The 12794-nt window shown below is 38.2% G+C and overlaps 1 pseudogene across 1 annotated transcript in view; it reads right to left on the bottom strand.

Moving 5' to 3' along the window:
• LOC146498894 (contactin-associated protein-like 4) overlaps positions 1 to 12794 on the bottom strand; it is an 88207-nt pseudogene that overhangs the window by 15460 nt on the left and 59953 nt on the right. Inside the window, exons 11-17 of the transcript XR_014870126.1 lie at positions 9788 to 9907; positions 9439 to 9639; positions 8705 to 8867; positions 7558 to 7685; positions 6754 to 6928; positions 6335 to 6340; positions 4695 to 4904 (exon numbers count right to left, since the gene is read on the bottom strand). The product of XR_014870126.1 is annotated as a contactin-associated protein-like 4 (transcript). The remainder of the gene's footprint in view (positions 1 to 4694; positions 4905 to 6334; positions 6341 to 6753; positions 6929 to 7557; positions 7686 to 8704; positions 8868 to 9438; positions 9640 to 9787; positions 9908 to 12794) is intronic.

The following is a 12794-nucleotide window of genomic DNA, read 5'->3' as shown; positions in this document are numbered from 1 at the left end:
TTGCAGTACTGTGAGTTATGATTCCACAGAGGGCGTGCTGTGAACACTGGATTAACAATAAAGCTGCAGAAAGAGCGCAAAGGCACCCAAACACTGACGTTTTACTGAAAACAGAGTCAAGACAGACAAAAACACCTTCTTAAAAGTATTGTCCTTCAAAATCCTTTTAATCACATTTCTGTTCAAACAAATGAGTCCCCGTGTGTTGCCGGTAAATCCCGCCCAAGTAAAGAAAACGACTGATGTTCGTTTCTTTTTTAGCTGTTCAGAGCAGATTATTATCTTAACACTACCAGCAACTCAGTTCCCACTTTGATCTCTCTGCAGCCTCTCAGTCTCATCACACTTTGTCCAGTGATTTTGTTTCTCTTCAAAAAATATAATACCTACAAAAATAAATGAACTAATGTTATTTGAACAAAGCCAAAGCCTTACAGAACAAGACTGATTTTCAAGCACAGTTCAGATAGATTAACGTGTAGGCATCTGGACGTGTTTGCAACAGATGGAGGGAAGTGGTGAATTTAAGAGTAAAATGGTGGGAAAATGTATGCAACATCTCCTAAAAATGACCAAAAGCTATTGATTTAATAAAAGAAAGCTCAGTCAGTATAAATTGTAATGTTAAAGAGGCAATATTACATTTTTTAAAAGAGTAAGTGTCGCTCATACAGTTAGGTTTATCTCCTCTAAATGATAAAGCTGCTTCTTACAAATCTCATGAAAAGAAAAAACGGTAATAAGTATACGCATGTAGCCAAAGTCTGATATCGCTCATTCCCCTGTGCTGCTGAGCTCTGCTAATGCCTCAAAATACACAGAGCTGCATTGTCACACCAGGCGACATGCTCCTTCATTGAACACAAGTGATTTATTTTGATTCAGTCCCACAAACACTCCCCTGGTAGTATAAACACTCACTAGAAGACCAAATGACAGTGTCAATGTTTCCTGTTGTTTTGGTAATGTTCGTTAAAAACAACATCACATAGCTTCATTTGCCATTTGAATTTACATGTAACTTTAAAAGTGTGACCCATTTTCATTTGTGTTTCAGTGGAAACTAACCGACGTTTGGTTACACGGCCACAGAGTGGGTAATGATGAAAGTCAGACAATACATCTGTTTGGTTTTGGTTTCTTCTCAGGATTTATTCGGATTTAACATTTAGGTCCCATGGGTCACCTACCAGTTGCCTCTGGCTGTCCCAAGAGGGAGGCTGAAGAACAGGGAAGGTATTTTCAATGAAAGCCCCCAAACTTTGCTTCTGTATATGAGGTACAGAACAGCAGTCAAGTGTTTGCAATAACCGACTATGAGTCTTTCACTTCCCTGTGGAGGAATTTTGGCTCACTCTTCTTTGCAGAATTGTTTTTAATTCAGCCTCATTGGAGTGTTTTCCAGCATCAGCGGCCTGTTTAAAGTCTGTTTAAAGTGTTTAAATTCATGCCAAAGCATCTTAATTGTATTTTAGTCCAAACTAAGACTAGGCTTTCAAAACCTTCATTCTTATTAGCCATTCAGAGGTGGACTTGCTGCTATGTTTCAGATCATAACAGCACATAACCTGAGTGTGCTTAAGTGTCAGGGGATGAACTGATAGTCAAACATTTTCCATCAGGATTCATAATTTCAATAATTAGGGCAAGTTGTCCAGGCCCTGAAGAAGCAAAGCAGCCCTAGACACTGGTCTAGTATCTAGAGCTAGCTTGTTAGTGGGCTAGTGTCTAGGGCTAGCTTGTTAGTGGGCTAGTGTCTAGGGCTAGCTTGTTAGTGGGCTAGTGTCTAGGGCTAGCTTGTTAGTGGGCTAGTGTCTAGGGCTAGCTTAGTGTATACTAGGCAGAGTAATTGTATACTTTGTTATACAATGTTTGATTGTTGCTATGATGTTCTTTTTATCAAACGCTGTACTAGTTTTACGGCAGATGTAACAAGACACAAATCTTTTGTGTTGTCAGTCCACAGAGTATTTTCCCCAAAGTCTTGGAGATCAAGATGTTTTTTGAATGTTTGGATTCTTTTTGGTCAGCAGATGTTTTTGCCTTGGAACTCTCCTATGGATGCTATTTTTGTTCATTCTCTTTCTTACTGATGACCTTAACTGAGGCAAGTGAGACCTGCAGTTCTGTAGATGTTATTCTGACATCTTTTGGGACCTCCTACATTAATTGTCGATTACTTGGAGTAATTTTGGTGGGTCTGGCAAAAGTTCACCACTGTTCTAGGTTTTTTCATTTGTAGATCTTTGTGATTTTCACTATGGAGCTCCAAAGGCCTAGAAATGGTTTTAGTAACCCTCTCCATGATAATTGATGACAATGACTTTGTTTCTTAGCTGTTTCTTTAGATTGCAGCACAGTGTGTTGCTTTCTGAGATCTTCAGTTTGTCGGACAGCTTTCAGATAGTGAAGTTGAACTCACAACCCTGTATCCCCATACCATGGCTTTTAACTCACTAGGGCTATGGCAGTTGCTTTATTCCTTTAAACTTAACTAGTCAGCATTACTGCACAGGTTTCCATTTTGGCTCTTTTGTTTGCATTTACTTTCCATGTAACACTGCTTTTGTCAGTGATGTCTAAAACATCTTCAGCTGTCTAACAGATGTGGTGAACTTAAACTCTGGGAATAATAATGATATATCTCAATTACTGGAGCCACAGCTCAGAAAAAATATAAGAGAAAAGTGAAAAAGTGAAAACAGGAAATGATTGAAATTTCAGAGACTGTATCATTTAGGTATTTCATCAGTCTCTTTTGGTATCCAATTTCCTGCACTGATGCATCATAGAGGTGTCTGTAGAAGCCAACCTCCTCACAGACTCCTATCTCCAGGTTAAAAAAATGTCATTTCTTTTGTGCTTGTAAAACTCTTACACCTATTATTATTGATCTTCTACAGTACTATAGATAAATTGTTTCAAATAAGCCAGGCTTTCATGGAATTTTTGTAAGTGGTCTTGATCAATAGAATAGACTATCTGAAGTGTTCCAAAGTTTTTCTTTGTATATTGGTTGCTTTTTCACACATTCTCAGTCCAGTCCTCACTTCTGACCATTTTCACATCAATATTTTTTCAGTTTTTTCATTTAGCCACTTACACTGAGTCATGACTTATTCAACCATAAAAAATGCAACTAACAGAAAAAATGAGTAAGTGTCGTCTCTACATATAACAGGCAACTTAGCAAAGAACCAATTTTAAATTAAATTAGACACTTTGTTATTTTATTTACTACATTTCAGCCAGTGGTGTTTGAGATTTTGTCAAAATTGACAAAAGCAGTGTGGGACCTCATGACAATGAACAGAAGAAAAAGCAGCCAACATCTAAAGACAAGCTTTGTAGACAATTACAAGAAAGTTTGTCTAGGATAGTTCAGACTATGCTGATGAATAAAAGTGGTCGTGCCAAATATTGAGTTTCAAGCTCATTAGAAATGTAGTAATTTTGGTGTATTTACTATATTTCTAGGTATTTTTTTCAAATTTTAATAACTGGCAGCACTTACTTCCCATTTTCCTAGCAGAATGCACAGTTGGTTTGTGATGGTTATAATCGCACACACCAAACATTACACTTTCTCAGCACACACAAACGGACATTACTTATCCAGAGTAATTATTGTTTAGAAAAACAGAATTCAGCACATCCTGCATACAGTATAGCAGAATTCTTTCTTGGTAAAGTCAAAATCATCAGCTCTTCTAATCACTCCTCACAACTTTCTAAATACCTAAAAACCAACTGGATTGGACTCTAACAGTAAGGTTTGCTCTTATTTTACATACACTATGCAGATAATCAGTACGACCACCTCCAACAGGTGTCCATGTGGGACTTGTGTGGTTGGGTAGAAACTGCAAGAATTAAATTCTGTTTTTATCAGGTTGTCTTTGCATGTGTTTGTACATATCCAATTCTGTGTAACACTGTGTAAAATATAAATAAAAAACAGAATGATGGTTTGCAAATCTCATTAACCCATATTTTATTCAAAACATAACACAGAAAACATTTTAAACAAATGTTTAAAGTGAAAAACATAATTTTAAGAAAAATCCCATTTGAGCTCATTTTGAATTTGATGGCAGCATCCTCTTTAAAATTCAGCCTGAGGAGACCAGCTCCTGGAATTGTGGGGAAGGAACAGTGTCATGTTTTTGTCTGATATTGTATTCTAGCAGCTAACAGTCCTGTTTTTTTATGTCGTGCTCTAAACATCTTTAACTGCAACTGCATGCGGCCAGTCAGCACTCAGCCTCTTCAGCCTTGTCCCTTGCACACACATTTCTCTAGATTCTGTTTTGATGATATTATGTACTCCAGATGGTTGCTGAGAAGTATTCACGACCTTTACAGTGTGAGGCATTATTCCTGAAGTTTGTTCCATCTGCCCACCTTTGCTGCTGAGAAATTCTGCCTCTCTAAGTTGCTTTTTTTAAATCTCCACTCCTGTTGCTGAGCTATTGTCAGCTGTTTCTTTTTAGTTTACTTGCCTTCTGGCATTTGAGACTGTTTGAGATGCGTTGCTGCCATCAAATTCAAATCGAGACAATATTTTTCTTCACAAAGTGCCTAATCTTGATAACCTTAAATTCTAAAAATCCCTTTGACATTTCTCACTTAAATGTTCCTCAGGTTTCTTAAACCCTAATATTTGAAAAAAAAAGTCAACTTTTGCTCCTCACCTATAAATAACTGGCTGTTTTAGCTGCAGATGCATGATCCGTCAGTGGGAGCTTCGTGCGTGCGGCGGGGAAATTATCGACACGCAGCGATGCTTCCTTCACATTTCGCTCAGCTTGCACTCTGTGCCATCAGGCTGTCATTCAACGGGAGGCTCGTCTTCACTCGTACATCCAGTGGCCCCATTCCCCACATCGAAGGAGAAGACAACCCTCCGTAGAAGCTGAAGAGGATTATTCACAGATAAAAAAGATCATATAAAAGCCTTAAAAACAAAGATTGGGTGAAGAAGCCTTCACATCAGCAGACCACATCTGATTCACGGAAATCTTCATTGAAAATGATCAAAGGGGTGCTTATTTTCACTGCAAACCACGATTCTCCAAAGATCAGTCCATAATCACACTGTGTCCCAAAACTGATGACCCTCTTGAAGTTAAGGCTTAAGAAGTTAAGAGGTTTATCATTGATCATTTATTTATGGATGACAAAAACTGCACAAAATGTAGGGCCAGTGTATGATAAGTGCCAGTGCCAGACCATGCTTCATTTCCGGTCTGATACGCCCAATGCTTACTGTCATCTTCTCATTGTTAGCTGTCCAGTAAAGGCAAAGCTGGTAGTAGTTGGAGCGGGAGGATGAAGCTCTGGCTTAAATCAGTTTAAAGCACATGATAGTGTACGTATATTCAAATCTAAAGCTAATGTAGATCAGATGGTGCCAGAGTCGTCTTGATATTGCTGTAACTGGAAAAATTTAAAAAAAAAAAAAAAATTTAATTAAATTATAGCCAAATCAAATAATTACACTAATTTCAAACTGTATTAGTTAAGCATGTGGGCAGAGTAGAATGACTGCAAGGAGTCAGATTCTTGCTTTGTTTTCAAAAAGAGGAAAGAAAGAAAAATCCAAACACAGTTGAGAAAACAAGCTTTGACTTGCAAGAAATCTCTTTTTTTACTCATGTTTTTTCTATTAGCAACTAAAGTGTATCAAACTCTTTTGTGGCTTTTTCAGTGATATTTTTATAGACTTCTTTCTCCCTGCAGTCTGGCTGCAGACTGCGCCGTCTTTCAGCAAACCCATTAGTCAGTCATGTTCGTCCATCATCATATGTTGGCAGAAGTGTGAAGTGACTTCCTCCCACCGGCCCATCTGTTGGCAGCATGGACAGACAGCTGGACGCAGATCTGAGATGATTTAGAGACCAGCCGAGGGCAGTAAAAAAAAAGACTCACATCTGTTTGTTCCTGTGTGTATCTGTGTGTGGGAAATTGCATGTGTGCTGAGACTGTTACAACCAAGCCTAATTTGGAATCAAAAGTAATGATAATTCTAATGTTCAGTAATACATGTCTAGGCTCACTGGGAATCACTCTGTAATCTAATTTTAATTTTCTGATTTTTTTTATTCAGTTGGGTGGAAAAATATTGCAATTACAGGCCAATTAGTTGCAACTTCCTGATATATACGAACAGATATTTTTTTAGCCACCTCTTGTACTGTAATAGGCTTTTGAGGAACTGCTGCTGTGATTTTTGTTATTTGCCTTGACTGGACTGTCAACTGCAAGAAGATCAACAAAAACATGGGACAATTTAATCATCATAATTGGCAGCCTGTAGTTTGCATGCGGCTACTGACTTCTATGCACGTTTGCTCTATAAACTAAGAGCTGAGCAGTAGTACGACCTGAAAACTTTTGGCACAAACTGGAAACTACAGGAGACTGTCGCAATCTTCTTGCAAACAATTTAAGGAGGATTTTAGTCGACTCATTTTCTCTAGCGAGGGGCAGTTGCCAGGGAGTCACTCAGCAGTCTCTAGGCATCTGTGGCTAGAGGCTGAAGTTAGCAGTGTCTGAACAAATAAAAACATTTGTAAACACTGAGAAAATCTTCTCCTCTGCCAAGTTAACGTGAAACAACTGCACAGTTAATCTCAAATAGAAGCAGAAATGCAATAATCCCTCTTATAAACTGTCATTATCAGTTATTTAGAATAAATCAAGAAAGCATTGAGCATTCGATAACAATTATTCAGGACATTAAGTTCTCACTTACAGCTGAGTTCTATCCTGATAAAGTCCTTGATGCCCAAATTCTCCAGGAAAACCCCAGAGGACGATGTCGTTTTAAACAGGAAAGAGATGTCTGCATTCAACTCTCCCTGAAAGGTGGGGAAGTGAAGGTAGGATGTCTCCTTATCAAAAAATGCAGCATTCCAGAAGTTCTCTGCAAAGAAAAAGAAAATCACTTCTTAAATGTGTCATACCATATCTTTATGTTTGCTCATAAAAAAGGGATGTAAAACTTTCTTATAAAAACTTGATATATCACTTTGGAACAAAGCTTATTAAAAGAAAACTCATTATGATGGCTATATAATGAAAATCGCATGGTAAACAAATGAACCAACTGTTCAGCTAATTAACTAAGAATAAAGGCATAACTCCAGCTATGCTATCTCATTTAGGCTGATTTATCTAGCAAGCCATTTATTTATGTAGTCATTAAACTAAGTGGTAAAATTAGAAGCAATTAACACAAGGTAAAATCTATCACTTACATTAGCTTGCTATATATCTTTGTGTTAGTTGTTATTAAAGAGCAAAAATAAAGTCATATTTTAGCTACTAATTAGCTTGCGCAGACTCTTTTCCCATTAACAAGTTAAATGGTGGGTGATTGGATACACTAATTACTTGAATTCTCTTCATGCTGTGGTTGAATAAAACCTACTTCTTGAGTACTCCATCAAAACATCATCAATATGTATGATATTCACATGGAGAAAACTGAGGTCTCAATATTTAACATCATCCCCCATTGTGCTAAACCATAACCAATTTAAATGGATTTACTGTCTCCATGACAACGTAGCGGTCCGACCCTATAGGCAGCCTCTGACCCAGGCCGATGGATGTCTCCCAGCACCAGAGACCTTACTGGGAGGGTCTCCTTATGGGTAAGCAGGCCTGAGTCCTCAGTCCTGAGGTACAAGGATGAAAAGAAGAGACAGCAGAGGGAAGATGAGAAAAACAAGAGGGGACAGAGGAGGAGGGTTGCATAAAAGGCAAAGAAATGCAAGAAAGAATAGGAAGAGAGTGTGGAAGGTGAGAAAGCATCGGTATTAGAAAGCTGAATAATCATGCATGCAAAGCAAAGCTAAAACTTGTCACCATTAAAACTCAAACAAAACTGTGTCTGAAAAAATAGGACAGGCCGTATTTAGATTAGTAACTCCTCATTTCTCGACTGTGCTTGTCTGCTCTCAGAGGCTCACTGGTGGATGTTGAGAAAAGCAGACACAACATGTCTGAAACAATGTCTTGTGAAAACCGTCTCTGAACGAACGCAGGTCGAGTGATTAATCTGTAAATTCACCACACGAGCTCGGCTCTGTGGTGCTTCAAATTCCAGCAGTCTGCTTTGTTGCTGTGAAATGTAGTCAAAAAATAAATCTGGGACTTTAGGCGGCATCCAGCGGCCGTGCATCTGATGAGATATTGATGGCAGGAGAAGAGTCTATAAAAATAGAGTTCCCCAGTACAGATTTAGGCTAAGAGATAATAGAATGAAGGACCTTTGGCTATGCAGGCAGCAGCAGGATTGGTTACAACATGGGTCTAACTGCAGAACTGGTCACAGGATTGGAGAAGGTGACCTAAATACAGAATTGCTTACAGGATGGATAAAAGGATTTGAATAAAAAAGGAGTGGATAACAAAAAGGGAGAGGCGTTTAAATATCTTGGGATTTGTTGTTTTATGGCTCTTTCCTGTTCAGTGTGGCAGAATGTCATGGGAAGCAACCAAATCAGTTTGTAAAAGAATCTCAGAGACATGCACGTGTTTTCAAAATGCAGTGACACACTCTGCCTGCTTTCCATGATATGGTAACAAAAGCTATTCTCTTTTAAAACGCAAAGAATCAAAAACCCAGATTTAAATAGAACTTACAGCCTGGAGTGATACCATAATAGTTCACATTAGTTCCAAAGTACAGTACCATTGGTCGTAGTCGGCATCACAGTTGCAGTCGTGACTTGGATCCAGACAGCTGTCCTGCAGACTGCAACCACACTGCTGGGTACCAGTCAGGGCTCCACCCCAAGATGTCTGGCTCTGACCTGGTCCGGCGCCTCCCACCCACCAGCTGAAAGGAGCACCCTCTTGAGCATACACACACACACACACAGATAAAGACGTGATTAAGCATTAATTTATTTTTCACTACAGGGAAGAGTTAGACTGCAAATGCAATCAATTTCACAGTCATTTTGAAATGGTATGAAGACGGTGATTCCTATAAAGATAATGATGAAACATCCCCAGTAGAGAATTTATCATTCATCTGTTTTAATTCGTTTACTTTTTATTTTTTCATCATTTCTTTTATCTTTGGCACAGTGATTAGCACTCAGTCAGTCAGTGCAGTCAGTGGTGATTCTACTGGTGATTCTAAAATTGGCCATAGGTGTGATTGTGTCCAGGGTGTACCACGCCTCTCGCCCTATGTTAGAAGAGAATCGATGGATGGATAGATGGATGATTCTTTATTATAAAACCAAACAAATCCACTTAATTTGTGTTGCAAAGACAGTAACAAATGTGCACCAGTATTATAATATGATTTCTAATTTCTTACTAAATCAAATACATCAGCAGTTCACACCACCTCCCTTCTTCTGAATATCTTATGTTAAATACATAATAACTAACAACTATTTCTCCAGATGTTACCAAGTGTGTTGGAGAGGCGGGACTTCCTGCAGTGATAGGACAGCTCCTGCTCGCAGTGCTCTGATTGGCTGATGACAGCCACTAATTGCTCCTCTTCAGAGGAATAGTCAAAGTAGGCAAAATGTTGGTTTCTCTCAGCGGAGGACTGAACTCTGGTCAGCTCTGTGTTATTGTGCTGAATCACCATCCACGTCTTATCCTCTGGTGGAGAGACAGGCAGGGTGAAAAGACCAAGAGAAGGTGTGCACATAGTTACGCTGGGAGCCAAACAATCTTTCAAACTAAAGAAACAAACAAAAACAATGCGCATTTTCTTTAAAAGGAAACAGAATACGTTTGTGTACCATACCTGTCATGTTACAATAAATCAGCTGGGGTTTGATTGGTCCGCTGCCATCCACGTCTATATAGTAATGCCCTGACACGTTGCCTTTGTGTTTGTATGCCTCACATGACTGTTCATATATTGCTGAGGAAAAGAAAACAATAAAAAACGTAAACTTTAATAAACTGGATCAACACTTATTGATTTCTTAGCTACGCTTGGGACCATTAAACCGTGACATGCATCCTAATAAATGGCAGTCAGACGTGGGATGGCGATACAGTCAAACTGAATTCACATGATGTAACCCTTTTATTATTTCTAATATTGGCAATTGAATGATACAAATTTCAAACAACAAATACATTCTTGTTTATTTGTTGTATCTATATAAAGAGCCAACACTACCAGTTAATACATTATGTGTCACATCACATAAAAATAACTCACTTGCTTTATGGCTCAGTCACACTAGAGTAAAAATAAGACTTCAGCTTATGAAATATATTTTATTGCGGGGGATTGCTTTCACTTTTTTGCATTCGACAGCCATTTTCAAAATGTTCTGTTAAAAACTTTCTACTGCAAGGCGATTGCGCAGATTTGCAACAGACATTAAATTTATAAAACCATACTGATTTCCAAAATGTTGCAAACAATCTGAGTCACTCTGATATCCACTGATATCTTTGCAATAGAACTTAAATCAACTGGTTACCAATTCAATGCATTCTGGTTATGTTCCTATAAGAAAGCAAGGTTGTCAAACTCCTATGCCAGTACTTTTCTGTGCAGGAAGTACTGAACTATTTGTGGGGACTTTTTAAATTTAAATTTCTGTTCCAGACCTGTCAGGTTCTGGCAGGATTCTAAATATGGAGACATTAAAATAGTTGTATTTCTTTTTAATTGAAATTCTGTGTATGTAGATGGCAATGGATTTGCGGCTTTGGGATTTATCACAAATAGGTTGGATGTAATTGTCAAATTGACCCCATGTAATTGCATATTGATAGCAACATCTCAGCAGCTAAAGTTGCTTTGAAGACAGCGACTGACTGTAAATGGTTGCAGATCTGACTTTGAAAGAAAGATTTCAAAGGCAATGAAATTTAAAGTTCATCAAACACAGTCCCAATAATTTTCCCTAGTGTGACTGTAGTTACATAGGCACCAGTTACATGGGCAAGTCATCTAGGCAATTGTTTGCTGAAGATTGCCAACAGTTGCAAGATAAAAGTGGTCATAACTTCCCTGTTATTTTGTTGCTAGCACTAGTTTGCAAGAAAGATGCTCATTTGTCTGCAAACACTCAGCAACTACTTGCTGACTAGTAGTGAAACTGTGAAAGGTGCACCGCAACCTGGAACTAGAAAGTGTTTGCCTTCAAATGATATATGACAAGTTTTTAAAATTCAGTAGTGAGGCAGAGCTTTTACTTTCAAGGCTAATGTTCTCCATTTCCAGTCATATTTGTTCTAGTTTTTCAAGTCTCATTACTGTTCTACTATCACCGCTACACATTTCTTGCTCTCATCGATATTTTTAAAAAACTCGATATATCGCCCAGCCCTACCAGATAGTCACTGACTGTTTTCAGTATAAAAGTCAAGCAGACTACATGCCCACCAGTACATATGTACATGTATACCCAGAGTATGTGCATAAAAAAAATCATGGAAACATGAGAAGATTGGTGATTTTCAAATAATTAAAAACATCTATCAATTAAAATTTGTGTCCATCAATTAAAATTGTAACAATAAAACTGGTAATTGTGCGAAAAAAAAAAATTAGATGAAAGCAAATTATATAAATCCCTACGATTACATAATGCTTGTTGTGTAGAATACACACACACACACACACACACACACACACATCCACAAGGGAATATGTCTGAGTCCATCTATGAGCAGCAACAGCCACGTCAATGCTTGTTTAACTTTTCCCCAAGACACTGCCCTGATGTGAGTGTGTGTGTGTGTGAGAGAGAGAGTGAGAGAGAGAGAGAGAGAGAGAGAGAAAAAGGGAGACCTGGCCCTAATCCAGCTCAGAGCTGTTCACACCACCAGCGTGTAGAAGGATTCAATTAATGCTCAGCGGCACAAGCAAAGCAAAAAATCAGTTTAATTTCTAATCTGACTCACCTAAAATACTGTAGGCAGTCTCTCAGTTGAAATCTATTTATGTGGAAAGAACAGTTTGCCTTGAGACTTACTCTCCTTTTTTTTGCTTGCTATGTGCCTCCCATTTACTCCTATTCTAACCCCCTCTTTATATTTCTTTTTCCAATCATCGTCGTATCTTTCTTGATTTCTCCCTTATTTTTTTCTAACGCATTTAAGGCCGACGATTAAATTAAGTGATTTATTCTGAATGTTTGATTGCAGTTCATATGTGGGGGACCCATATAACAATTTTAAAAACTTTTTGAGGAGAAACTCATACATTTAAAAATCAAACTATTAAGGAAGCAGGAAGAAGTCGCAGTCGGATATTGACGCTGCACTTGATGCGTGCTCTTTGAAGTGAGAAGTGGGAGAAAACTGTGGCTTTCATCTGCAGCAGGATGCCATCCCTTTGTTCTTTGTTCAGCTTTTCCTCGGTGGATAAAATGACACTTTATTTCTGCATTATGTATTACCAACCGGGCTATTTCTGTTAAGAAGCAGCATATCAAATTTGGGGCAAAGTTATTCACAAGTCTCCACAGGCCTGCAGGTAAAGTGTAACTTTCAATGAAAACCAACCACAGCTTTTTAGGCTTTTTTTTTTCCACTAAAAGCATGTTTAACTTAATTCTAAAGTACCTAATGCAATCGGGAGAAGCTATTTAGAGCACCTTTCATCCCTCTCTGCACTGGATACGGTTTAGGTATAAACTGATATCACATATAAAAAATTTACCAGTTCAGGCACGTTTTTTAATCCGATAACTTCTCTGCAAGAGAATCTTATTCATTATTCATTATGAAATGTACATATTATGTATTTTTTTATGCTGGATGGGTGTTTGATTTCAGCGTGA

This window comes from Neolamprologus multifasciatus, chromosome 17, assembly GCF_963576455.1.
Source record: "Neolamprologus multifasciatus chromosome 17, fNeoMul1.2, whole genome shotgun sequence".
In the NCBI taxonomy this organism is placed as follows: domain Eukaryota; kingdom Metazoa; phylum Chordata; class Actinopteri; order Cichliformes; family Cichlidae; genus Neolamprologus; species Neolamprologus multifasciatus.
The sequence above is the reverse complement of the archived record's forward strand: the minus strand, read 5'-3'. Positions and strand labels throughout refer to the sequence as shown.